Source organism: Dipodomys merriami, unplaced genomic scaffold (genome assembly GCF_024711535.1).
Source record: "Dipodomys merriami isolate MVZ:Mamm:240054 unplaced genomic scaffold, mDipMer1.0.p SCAF_298, whole genome shotgun sequence".
NCBI classification, from domain to species: Eukaryota; Metazoa; Chordata; class Mammalia; order Rodentia; family Heteromyidae; genus Dipodomys; species Dipodomys merriami.
Genome location: NW_027204470.1, coordinates 722,131 through 734,037, shown reverse-complemented (window position 1 = coordinate 734,037; position 11,907 = coordinate 722,131). Strand labels below are relative to the sequence as shown.

General features: G+C 38.1%; 1 pseudogene; it reads right to left on the bottom strand.

Moving 5' to 3' along the window:
- Positions 1-8,254: 8,254 nt before the first annotated feature.
- LOC138839204 (protein lin-28 homolog A pseudogene) lies at positions 8,255-8,884 on the bottom strand (annotated as a pseudogene).
- Positions 8,885-11,907: the final 3,023 nt, after the last annotated feature.

The window sequence follows — 11,907 nt, the reverse complement described above, 5'->3', positions numbered from 1 at the left end:
CAATTAGCATTTGGCAAATTCTACCTGTTATTTTATCATGTGATGAATTCTAACATTTTTACTCTGATTTTATATTGTGTCTCTTTATGATGTAGTATATGATGTATTGATATTCATTGCATTGATCATTTTTCTGTCACTATAAGGGAAATACTTGAAAAGAAAATTTCAGAGGAGGAAACTATTATATTGTTTCATGGTTTAAGAGAACACAGTTTAAGATCTCCATTGTTTTTAATTATATTTATATTATCTTAACTAGTTGTACAAGGGAATTTCCATTCAATAAATCATGTTTTTATGTATAATGGATCATTATATAACTTTTCCCTACCCTTTAAAACCTCACCACACGTTATTTTTTTCTAGTTTCATACTATCTGTATTGAATATTATGTCTTCACTTTCTTCCTCCATAACTCTCTTTATTCCTTCCCTTTGACTTCCCCTAACTTCTTCCAAGTGATAGTTTCCTAATATTCATTTTGTTGGATTAAAAGTTCAATTTCATATAGAAATGACATCATTTAAATACTCCTCTGCAAATAGCATGATTTGGTTAATATTGCTGTGTAAACTTGTATAAAGTTCTAGCTTCAATATGAGAAAGAACATGGGTCCTTTGTGTGTCTGGCTCTGATTTAGTTTACTTAACATATTTTTAGATCTATCCATTTCATTGCAAATAATGTAACAGTCTTCATAATGGATAGGTACAATTCTCTTATATATATATGACACACTTTTGCCAACCATCGCTCCGCCAAAGGGCATCTGGGCTGTTTCTATAACTTGGCTACGGTGAATAGTGCAATAGTGAACATGGTTGTGAAAGTGATTTTACTGTAATCTTTTGGAAGAATTCATAAATATCTTTCTGGGAGCAATCCTCTAACCTGTTGTCCAGAATAAGCACATCCTTCCCTTCATCTCCATCACAACGTTTTGCAAGTCCTCAAAAACACACTACCCCATATAGGTCTCAATAAGCTAAAACCACACAGTGTCCATATTCTTTCAATACATTTTTAATAATTGTACATATAATTTAGTGAGAACCTTCTATGTATTTTCCTATTGTGGGAATGAGAGACATAACAGAGTGAAATTAAGAAATATGCATTTTAATTAGCTATTAGCATATTTAAAATCATTTTCAGCTCTAATTCATAGCCTCGCTTACTATTATTTTAATCTTTATCTGATTACTTCATTTACCGCCTAAATTATAACAAGTGAGTTAAATACAAAGGCAAAAAGTATGGTTTGATTTTGACACTCATGTGTGAGGATGCACAATATGGGCAAAGAGATGGATTGGAATTAATATCAGTTATTCCTTTTGCTAAAGTAGAGATGGTTTTCCCAAACTGATTCTCACAATTCATATTGCATTCAACAAAAAGAAACGTGTAACAATTCTCTTTGTTTTGGTCCTTATTAACTTTTGATTCCATTTTATTTTATAATGAAGGATGATTTCGTAAATCTACTGTAGATGCAGAAATATGTTGAAATATTTCTATCTATGCAATGATCTAAACATACACACATATATTACATAGGTTACAATGATAATTTATAACTTCTGTAACTATACAATTTACTAAATTATTAAAAACATCGACAGCTCATGCCTGGAATCCTGGTTACTCAGGAGGCTGAGATCTGACGATCGTGGTTTGAAGCCATCCTGGGCAGGAAAGTCCATGAGCCTCTTATCTCCAAGTAACCAACAGAAAATCAGAATTGGAACTGTGGGTCAAAGTATTAGAGTGGTATTCTTGAGAGAAAAAGCTCAGGGACATCACCCAGGCTCTTAGTTCAAGAACTACATTCTACCCCCAAAAATCTATTTAATTTACACCTGTGTAAGTAGAGTATTTCCATCACCCAAATGTACATCCATGCTCATTTGCAATGTAACTCTGTTTTGTCTGAAGTACCACTAAACATTATCACTAAAGTAGAAACATTGGAACGTAGGTTCATTCTATCTCTCTCATAGTTTTTTCTCCACTCAAATACTCAAGTGTTACAATCGTTCTAATTATTTAAAATCATAGTTTTTTTTTTCTTTATTACCCCTAATATTAGAGTTTGAATTGAGTGTTTTGTGCCACTTAAATGGGTGTTCTTACCACTTTGTCATGACCCAGCCCTAAGTTATCCTGATTATTTTTCAGCTAGAAACTGACTTCCTACTTGTGTATGATCTTGGCCTCCGTCTACTTGATGTTATTCTTCCTGGAATTAAGAATAACAGGTGCATGACATTGTGTACAGAACTTTCTGTTCAGTATGGGCTTTAGCCACTATCCTCACAACAGTGCACTCCCATGTAGTCAGGATTTTGTAAGCTTGTCATAGCTGATTTTTTTTTAATCTTTCATTTCCTGCAGGTTCTTGAGTACTGAATTAATTAGTGTTTTCTTGGGTTGTTTTGTTTCATTTGAATCTATTTGTTGAGTTGTTCTTCACTTTTCCTATTGTTTCTTTCCCTCAAGTTCTTACCTAAAGTGCTGAGAAACCAATTCTTCTTTCTCAAGATAGTCAGGGTGAACATTATTTATTCCAAAGCAATTTCAGTAACATTTAAACACCTTCATATCAATGAATGGTAAACACATGCTAAGTGCTGAGAAGGGTGTTTTTATTTTCACGTCAGCCTTTGGCATACACAGACAGATCATGAAATATATGAATAAAATTAAACTACAGATGAATGCCAGGAGGAGAAAAAGCTATTATTAATTGTTTGAGAGAGGTTTCTCTTCTAGGACAAGAAATATGTTCCTTGATGTAGGATTTCACAAAATCATATTGCTAGGAGTAACGTAAACTATCATCTAATACTACAGACTTAATAGTGATGAATTGACTTCCTGGATAACTTACTTTTGGGTCAAACAAAAACAGGCTTCCAAAAAGCGAGCAGATTTTAGAGAAACATGATGAGTTTTATGTAAATAGTTCCTTAGCTGTTTATGTTAATCTGTGAACTAATAGAGGGAAATAAAGTATAGCAAGGTAAAAAAAATAAAGAACTTCACATTGAAATACTCATTTGTGTTTGTGTATGTGTGCATGCATGTGTGATTATGCACAAGCACATGTGCATGTACTCATGTATGCATTCATCATTCTTGAGGCTTGTTAGTCCCTGGGAACTATTCCTAAGCTTCTGTGCCCAAGGATAGTGGTCTACCACTTTCAGCAACTACTACACTTCTGTGTTTTTTGTTTGTTTGTTTTTTTTAGATAATGACTTGTATTTTCATGATGGGACTGGCTTTGAACAGTGGTCTTCAGATCTCAGACTCGCGAGTAGCTAGCTAAGCTTATTCAGCTTCTGAGTAGCTAGTTAAAGTCTGCTGTTCTCTATAGTTCACTGCTCTTTTATTCTTTTCCTGAGGTATTCACAAGCCTAAGTCATATTTATGTCTAGTTGCTTTAAAAAACATACTCTTTCTGCTTGACACTAGGGGATCCCATACATACTCTTAACTACTTAGGAGGCTTGAGAACAGAACCCAAGCCAAAAGTTTAGTGGACTTATTTCTCAATCTATAGCTGGGTGAATTAGATCATTTCCACCATCTAGCACTATCTAGAGACTAAAATATAACATTCTTGATTTCTAGGTCAAAATAGCAGAAATCATATTCTATCCCTTCACTCAACACTGCACTGCCTGGGGACCCTATCTCTGTTTAACACTGTCTTATTGAAAGAATGACCTTCCTAATTCCTGATGGCAACAGTCTGCAGGTCTTATATACCAATCATTTCCACATTGTAGCACACCTAAATTGTTTACTATTAGAAGTTTTTTGATTGCTTTTTATACCCAACATTTTGCGAGAAAGGTACTACTTTAAAATGCTATTAAAGCAAGACTGATATAAAAATCACCTTTGACCCCAGATAAATATTTTACCTTTCACATACCCAAAAATGCAGACTGTCCTATCATTAATGTTAGGAATGAGAGGATAAAAAATCATAAACACCAAGACCTAAGCATGAATTAAAGCTTTTCCAACTTCTGAATAGAATTGGTTTAAAAAGACATAAAGGGTTGGAAGGTGGCTCAGTGGTAGAGCGCTTGCCGTGCATGCATGAGGCACTGGGTTTGATTCCTCAGCACCACATAAGCAATAAGAAAAAAGCTGGAAGTGACGCTGTGGCTTAAGTGGAAGAGAGCTAGCCTTGAGCTGAAAAGTTTTTTTTTATAATATTATTTTATTTTATTTGAGAACATACTGTACAGAGGGTCTACAATTACATGGGCAGGATAATGCATACATTTCTTACCAAGCATTGCAGCCTCCTCCTTTGTTTACCCTTCACCTCCCTTCCCAGCCTCCCCCCTCCCCCCACCCAATTATACCCCCCTCTCCCCCCCACCGACATTGCAAAGCTGGTTTTGACATGACATTTTGTACTTCTCATTGTTGCAACAGGTCCACCTGAATCCTTAAACGACTTATTTGCCCCCATCTCCTCCACATGTTATACTGACATCAAATATAGTGAAAGCGGGGGTTACACTTTGGGGGAGGGACATACAAAGCAACAAAGAAATAATCTTATAATTGCGTTAGAAACATATGCATGAAAGAAACGAAAACATTAAAATACATATTTAAGGGTTCATTTTCCTAACATCACATTATCTGACCTTTTCTGCTTGACTCATACCTATACTAGATATTGCAAATAAGGGAAACCATGGGACCTATGCTTCTTTGGGCCTGGCTTACTTCACTTAATATTATTTTTTCCAAGCCTTTCCATTTCCTAACAAATGGGGAAATGTCATTCTTTCTGATGGAGGCATAGAATTCCATTGTGTATATATACCACATTTTCTTGATACATTCATCTACTGAGGGGCATCTGGGTTGGTTCCATATCTTAGCTATGGTAAATAATGCTGCAATAAACATAGTTGTGCTGGTAGCTTTAGTGTGGTCTTGTTTGTAAACATTTGTGTAAATGCCCAAAAGTGGGATTGCTGGATCATAGGGGAGATCTATGTGAAGTCTTTTGAGGAACCTCCATACTGTTTTCCAAAGTGGTTGAACAAGTTTTCATTCCCACCAACAATGAAGTAAGGTTCCTTTCTGTCCACATCCCCTCCAGCATCTGTTGTTGTTAGAGTTCTTGATTTTTGCTGTTCTAACTGGAGTGAGGTGATATCTCAATGTTGTTTTGATTTGCATTTCTTTTATGGCTAGGGATGTTGAACATTTCTTCATGTGTCTATTGGCCATCCTTCTTCTTCAGAGAAGCTTCTCTTTAAGTCTTTCACCCACTTATTTATTGGGCAGTTGTTTCTTTGAGGATTTGTTGTTGGGTGGTTTAATTTTTTGAGTTCCAAGTATATTTTAGATATGAGACCCTTGTCCGTTGTATGGCTAGTAAAAATCTTCTCCCAATCGGTGGGCTTTCTATTGATCTTGCTAGCTAGCGCCCAGGCCCAGAGTTCAGGCCCCACTACCAGACTCCACTCCCTAAAAAAGACATCAATACTACTACATTTTTTCAAAATTTCTTTTTTTTAATATTTATATATTTATTTATTTATTGTATTTTCCCAGGAAAAGAAAGGTAAAGGAAGAGTCAGTATGTGGTAAAAAAAAAAATGATTAGAAAGGGGGAAAGGAAGTACTCGGGTACAGCACAAATCAATCATGAAATAAAACACCCCAGTACTGGTATCATAAAAGCCCAAGGGAGATTTAGTCTTCAGGGATCAGAGAAAGGACAGACAGGTACACACTTTCCCATCCTCCCTCCCCATAAATTCAAGTTTTCTCACAAAGCTTTGGTTTCTAGCAGTAAACATGGCGTTACAGTCGTCCGTCTTCCATTAAACAATCTTGTGGTCACTTTGACATAACTTTTCTTGCACCTGTTTACAAGTTCCTGAGTGACTTGAACATATATTCATATTCCCTTTCCTGGTCTCCTGACCCCACTTTCTACATGGAAAGCCACATTGATTTTCTCTAGTATTACAGAACAAACAGGTTTGGTCACAAATGTCATATTTGATGAGAATTACGTATAAAAAACATGGCTTCAGGTTGGGAACAAGGTGGGTGTGTGTGGGGGGGTGGAGAGTTTGGAGCGTCTTCAGAATCTTTGCATAAGTCACATAAAAGTTGAAGAGACATTCCAAGAGTCATCTGTGTACGGGCATGTAGGTTTTCTTTTGAGGGAGAAAAGGGTAGAGGATAGGGACTTATTATTATTTTTACCAATGAAGTTCTTGTCCAAAATGGGAAATAGGGGAAGTGAGGGAACAAAAGAATAACTGGTTCAAGATCCTCACTTTAGAAGGTCCGCCAACTTAGCTTCAGATCCTTTTGTCTAGTGCAGAACCTTCTGTCAAAGATGCTTTGGTTAATTTTCTCAATTCTAAAAGAAGTTTGTAAACAAACAATAAAACCCCCAAAAGAACATGGAGAAAAGACCCACACATTATTATTTACACAAACTAGGCCACCTAGCCAATGACCAACTCAGAAACTCTGTAAAGTCCTACAGAGCCTAGACAAATACAATTAACTAGAGGGGGCAGCATTTGTGGGGAGACAAGAAACTAGGATCAGACACACATCACCCAATGCATTCTATTGCATTTGTCCCGTTTCAACACATGAGGTAGGTTTGCGGTGACTCACAGCATGTAAACGAAACCTCCTTTTTCTCCTTTAGCTAACACAACACTATGAACAATTATGCAGCAGGGCAGGACACGGGCTCCAGAGAGAGGCCTTCACTTATGGGTTTCCCTGGAAGCCAAGACTGAGGATTTTGGTCCTTGCTTTTTATAGATCCATCCCTGCATGGCTAGTACAAGGTGGACACAAATCTGTGGTCTTAAAAGCCAAACATATCAATTCCCATTTCTTAGAGGAAAAAAAATTCATATACAGTTACTTGCACAGTAATCCCAGGCTAACCTAGTGAAGGATAGATGTGGTATATGGAAAGAAAACAAATCGCATAGCCATAGGATTAGGCAATCATTACTAACCTTGGCTTCCTCTTTTGGCGTCTTCTACCTTGTCTGCACCACCGTTTCCTGTTTAGACTAATTTCCATTCTTCCAGCAGAAGGAGAACAAGTCATGGGGCAACCCAATTAAAAGCCTAGTCTCACATGAAACATTTCCAAGGGTTGAGGGGGTTTCAAGAGGACTCTATGGCAGAAAAGCCAGCTCTAACTGGCAAAAATGAAGTAGTTCAATAGGCTATGCACTCCAAATGGTTGCTCTCCATGGTGATAGAAACAACAAACTCTTCCTGCTATGCCGACCTGGAGCTTTTGCCCATTTATCCCTGAGATTGCTCATGTACCTGAGAACACAGTGCAGGAAGGAGGGCCTTAAGATTAAAATCTATAAAAATACAAAACCAGAATATTTATAATAAGAAAAAAAATTAAAATGCACAAGATATGTCATTCGCACAGATACTGCAGGCTTGGCATACTGGAGAAAGCCGGGACCCAAAGTGCAGTTATCCAAGGGAACAAGTAAATTACAATCACATTGGCCCAGAAATGGCGCGGGAGCGGGGAGAAACTCAGAGCAGCAGGTTTGCAGCCATTCCCTAGTCACCCATGTTGCCTGTCATCACAATCCAATTCCTGGACCAGCTCTCCCAGCACTAAGGCTCAAGATAGGGTGATGAGGAAACAAGATGTGCAGGGGAGGAGATGGTGGACAGGCAAAAAACAAAACAAAACAAAACAACCCTGCCTTGCTCCTGATGGGTCCTCCTACCCGGGGTACTACACTTTGGGGATTTGGGCCCATGGATCTGCTGGTCTTGTGCTTAATTGTTTCACACCCTGGGAAGAGAAATAGGACACATCCTTCTTTAAAGGAACAACTTGCCAATCTGGGTCACTTTTACAAGCTGGAGGCTGGGGGGCTGGGAGGGGAAGCATGTAGGGCAGGTGAAGCTTATCATATAAAGTACGCAGGTTTCAAAAGTGGTTGCCCCAAAGCCCCTCACTTGAATTGGGATAGACCATGATGGGATTCCTATGCATCACCCCTTCCCCTCATCAAAAGAGAAGATGGGGTAATGCTGGGACATCCTGGCCTGAGACATATGGAAGTGCCAGCTACTCGCCAACCAACCCCATATCCCCACTTTCTCCACTTTGCCAATTGATGCCAGCTCCTTGAAACTTCCTGCTAGCAAGAGTAGCCGCCCTCGGCTCTGGTGGCTCACTTTTGGGCCTTGGGGAGCAGGGCAAGGCTATGGATCTTTTCTTCTTCTTCCCTAAAGTAGGCAGGTTTTCCCTGGGAACTGGGGATCTGCTGAGCCTTCAGTGGACAGGAGGCCACCATGTGGTTGATGCTTTGGCAGAAGTGGCACTTCTTGGGCTGTGGTGGCTGCTTGCATTCCTTGGCATGATGGTCTAGACCACCACAGTTGTAGCACCTGTCTCCTTTGGATCTGTGCTTCTGCATGTTCTTCCCCTTTGGCCACTTCTCATTCCCAATACAGAACACCCCACTGGGCCCAGTGACTCGGATGGATTCTAGGCCTTTGGCATACTTTTTAAAGTTAAACTCCACAGCCTCTCCCTCCCTCAGGCTCCAGAAGCCCTCCAAGTGCAGCTTACACTGGTGCACAAAGACGTCCACTAGGGGGTAGAGAGAGACCCTGGGGTGGGCTGTCATGGATAGGAAGCCAAACCCCATGCATGTTGAACCACTTACAGATGCAGCAGCCCAGTGCAGCAGCTGAGGCTCCTCGGCCGCCTGAGCGGCATCCGATGGTGCCTCCTTGGGCGCCTTCTCCTCCCCCTTGGCACAGCCACCTGCCAACTGCTGGTTGGACACCAACCCCATGGTCGTTGGCTGAGCCCGCGGTCCCAGGCCTCTGGTCGGTGGCTGCTGGCCCCAGAGAAGTGCGGAGGCAAAGGGGAGGTTCGGAGTAGAGGCGGCTACACCTTCTCCGCACAATCCTTTTTTTCAAATTTTCTTATGATACTGAAGATTCAATTATAAACTATTAACACTTGAAAATAACTCATTTTGGGGGAGTAGGACACAAAACAAAAGATTAATCCTAATTATATTCAAAGACATTTATTTACACTACAAATTCACTCTTATAACTACAAAGATTCTAAAAATAACTGAAGCATAGTGTCAGAAAGCACATAATTTAACTTCATCATGTACATTCAAAGGACTGGGCTAATAGAAAACAAAATTATACTAATAATTAGCTCACCCAATTCACTTCCATTCTTTTATTCTATATCTTTTAGTTTCATAAAAACTGGCTTTTCATAAAATGATGCATAAAAAGCCTGTATACCCATTTACATTTTCAGATTTTAACAATGTTTATTTCAGAAATGTTTTTAGCTGTATAGTCAATGAATTGAAATAACACTAAAATATTCAAAGGGGTTTCAGAAATTGCAAGACTCGCTCTGGGATGTTATTTATATTGGAAAAGATATTCACAAAGCCTTATTTGTTAATGTTGCGATAGTTACTCCCACAAAAGAACAATTAATGAAGAAACATTTGGATGTACAAAACAACTTCAAATGCATCCACAATCTGGATGTGACACATGTTTTTGTTTGTTTTTGCAATGTATATTTAACAAACATATCCACAATACTGATTTTCAGTCAATATGATGGGATATTAAAACCTAAAAAATACGGGGTTTTTATCTTAGTGTGAATAGATATGATCTTACCAAGAATGTTTTTTTCAAAAGAAATCTGGAAAGTGTTTATCCACCTTGAGTTTCACAGGAATAACCAGAGAGTAATACCTGCTTGGTCGAGTTGTTCAAAATCACTTCATGAGTATATCTTAAAAGTATATCCAATTTAAGAGGTCAAATACATATTTTGTACTGACAGTCATCTTACAGCAATAACTCACTACCTAATTATATGTGTATCTTCTTGCCTAATATATACTAAGAACTGAAAGTGATCTATTTTATCTAACTTAATGGTGTAAATGCTTTGATTATGGTGATGTTATTATTTGACAAATGAAATGTACAGAAGGGTGGTTCCACTGAAATGACAGGATGGAGCACTGATAAATAACATTTCAACACAGCTCTTTTCAGCCTCACTCTGTCCACATTGGCAAGCAACATTGCAAACACACACACTCACGCACATAAACACACATGTGCGCACATGAACAAACACATATATATGTATGCCAAATTCAGGATTTATTGTATAAAAAAGTTCAAATAAAATATTAGTGATTAGGAAAAATGATAATTTGCCTTATTACAAAATAATACATAATCCAGTGTCCACATTTTACCTAATAATACATAATCCAGTGTCACATTTTACCTGCCTCTCCACATTTGACCACTTAATTTATTTTTAGTTAATTCATTCATTCATTCATTCATTTATTAGTTTGGTGCTAATACTAGAGCTTGAACTCAGGGCCTGACTGTGTTCCAGAATTTATTTTTGTTGTTTTAGTTTTCTCAAGGCTAGCATTTTAATGCTTATACTATGCTCCATTTCAAGCTTTTGTGGTTACTTTCAAATCAGAATCTAATGGACCTTTTTTTTCTTGGTCTGGTTTCAAAGCACAATCATCAGATTTCATCTTTCTGATTAGCTAAGATTAAAGACCTAAGCCACCGGTGTGGCTCCTACTTTTGCCTATACTTATCTAATGCACATACTTAGATAGTAATTTAAAACTGAGAGCATACAACGAAGATGTACAGTGATGATATTGTCCTGTCAGAAATTCAAGTTAGTAATGTAAATTTATTCTTAAGACCATACACAAAAAATACTTAAGAAATCTGATGATGATGATGATGATGATGATGATGATGATGTTTGTGTGTGTGTGTGTGTGTCTGTGTGCTGTTGCAATATATTCCACATATAAGCACTGTGCAGGGGTTTCCAGCCATGCACAGTTATTGCATGAATATCTGCCTTGAGCTACCAACTCATGGACAATGTCCAGGTGTCCACTTTAGGCTTCCCAATAAAGAGGGGTTTACTCATCCTCATCCCTATTATTCATATGAGTGGCCTTTTTGGAAAGTAGTCTCCCCACTGTAGTAAGCTGCAAGGCAAGCACTCTACCACTGAGCGACCATCCCAGCCCAAGGTTTAAGATTCTTGTCTGTAATTTGGTCAAATCTCTGACTCTTTATGTAGGCTACTAAAAATGTTTTTACTAATTTCAAGTAAATACATATATTCTATTTCCATTTCTTTTAAAAACTAAAAAAATTGTTTGCTCTGTCAATTGATTAGAAGCATGGATTTTGTGGCTAGCTAGGTCATTGCACATCTGTGTCTCTTTTCTTCTCTCTCTTTCATGGTTCTCATAGACAATATGATTGCTCCATAATTATCCTAATTTATTTTGTTTTTATATTTATGGTTGCATCATTTCACTTTCTGCTCTGCCATTTCCCAAATCAGCACCACATAAACAGAACCATCCGGAAGTGGTTCTGTGGCTCAAGTGGTAGAGTGCTTTCCTTGATTTGAAGAGCTAAAGGACAGTGCCCTGGCCCAGAGTTCAGGCCCCACAACTAAGTTTAAAAAAAAGAATCTAAATACTTGATAATTCTACTAACAGATCTGACTGAAATCAGTTGAATCACACTTTTCCTGTACAATGAAGGAATAGGTCCAGGCTAGGAAAGCAGCTAGAGAAGGCAGGCTGATTGTATCTGTGACAAATCTTTGTGGATAATGGTATCGAGGATTACTTACTGGTAATTCATTTGCACTGGAAGCATGATTCTGAACGATTGTTGCTGATTGCTTTCTTTGATCATTATATCCTCCAAGAAGAAAAAGTGAAACTTAATTGATAGCAAAGGACTACTA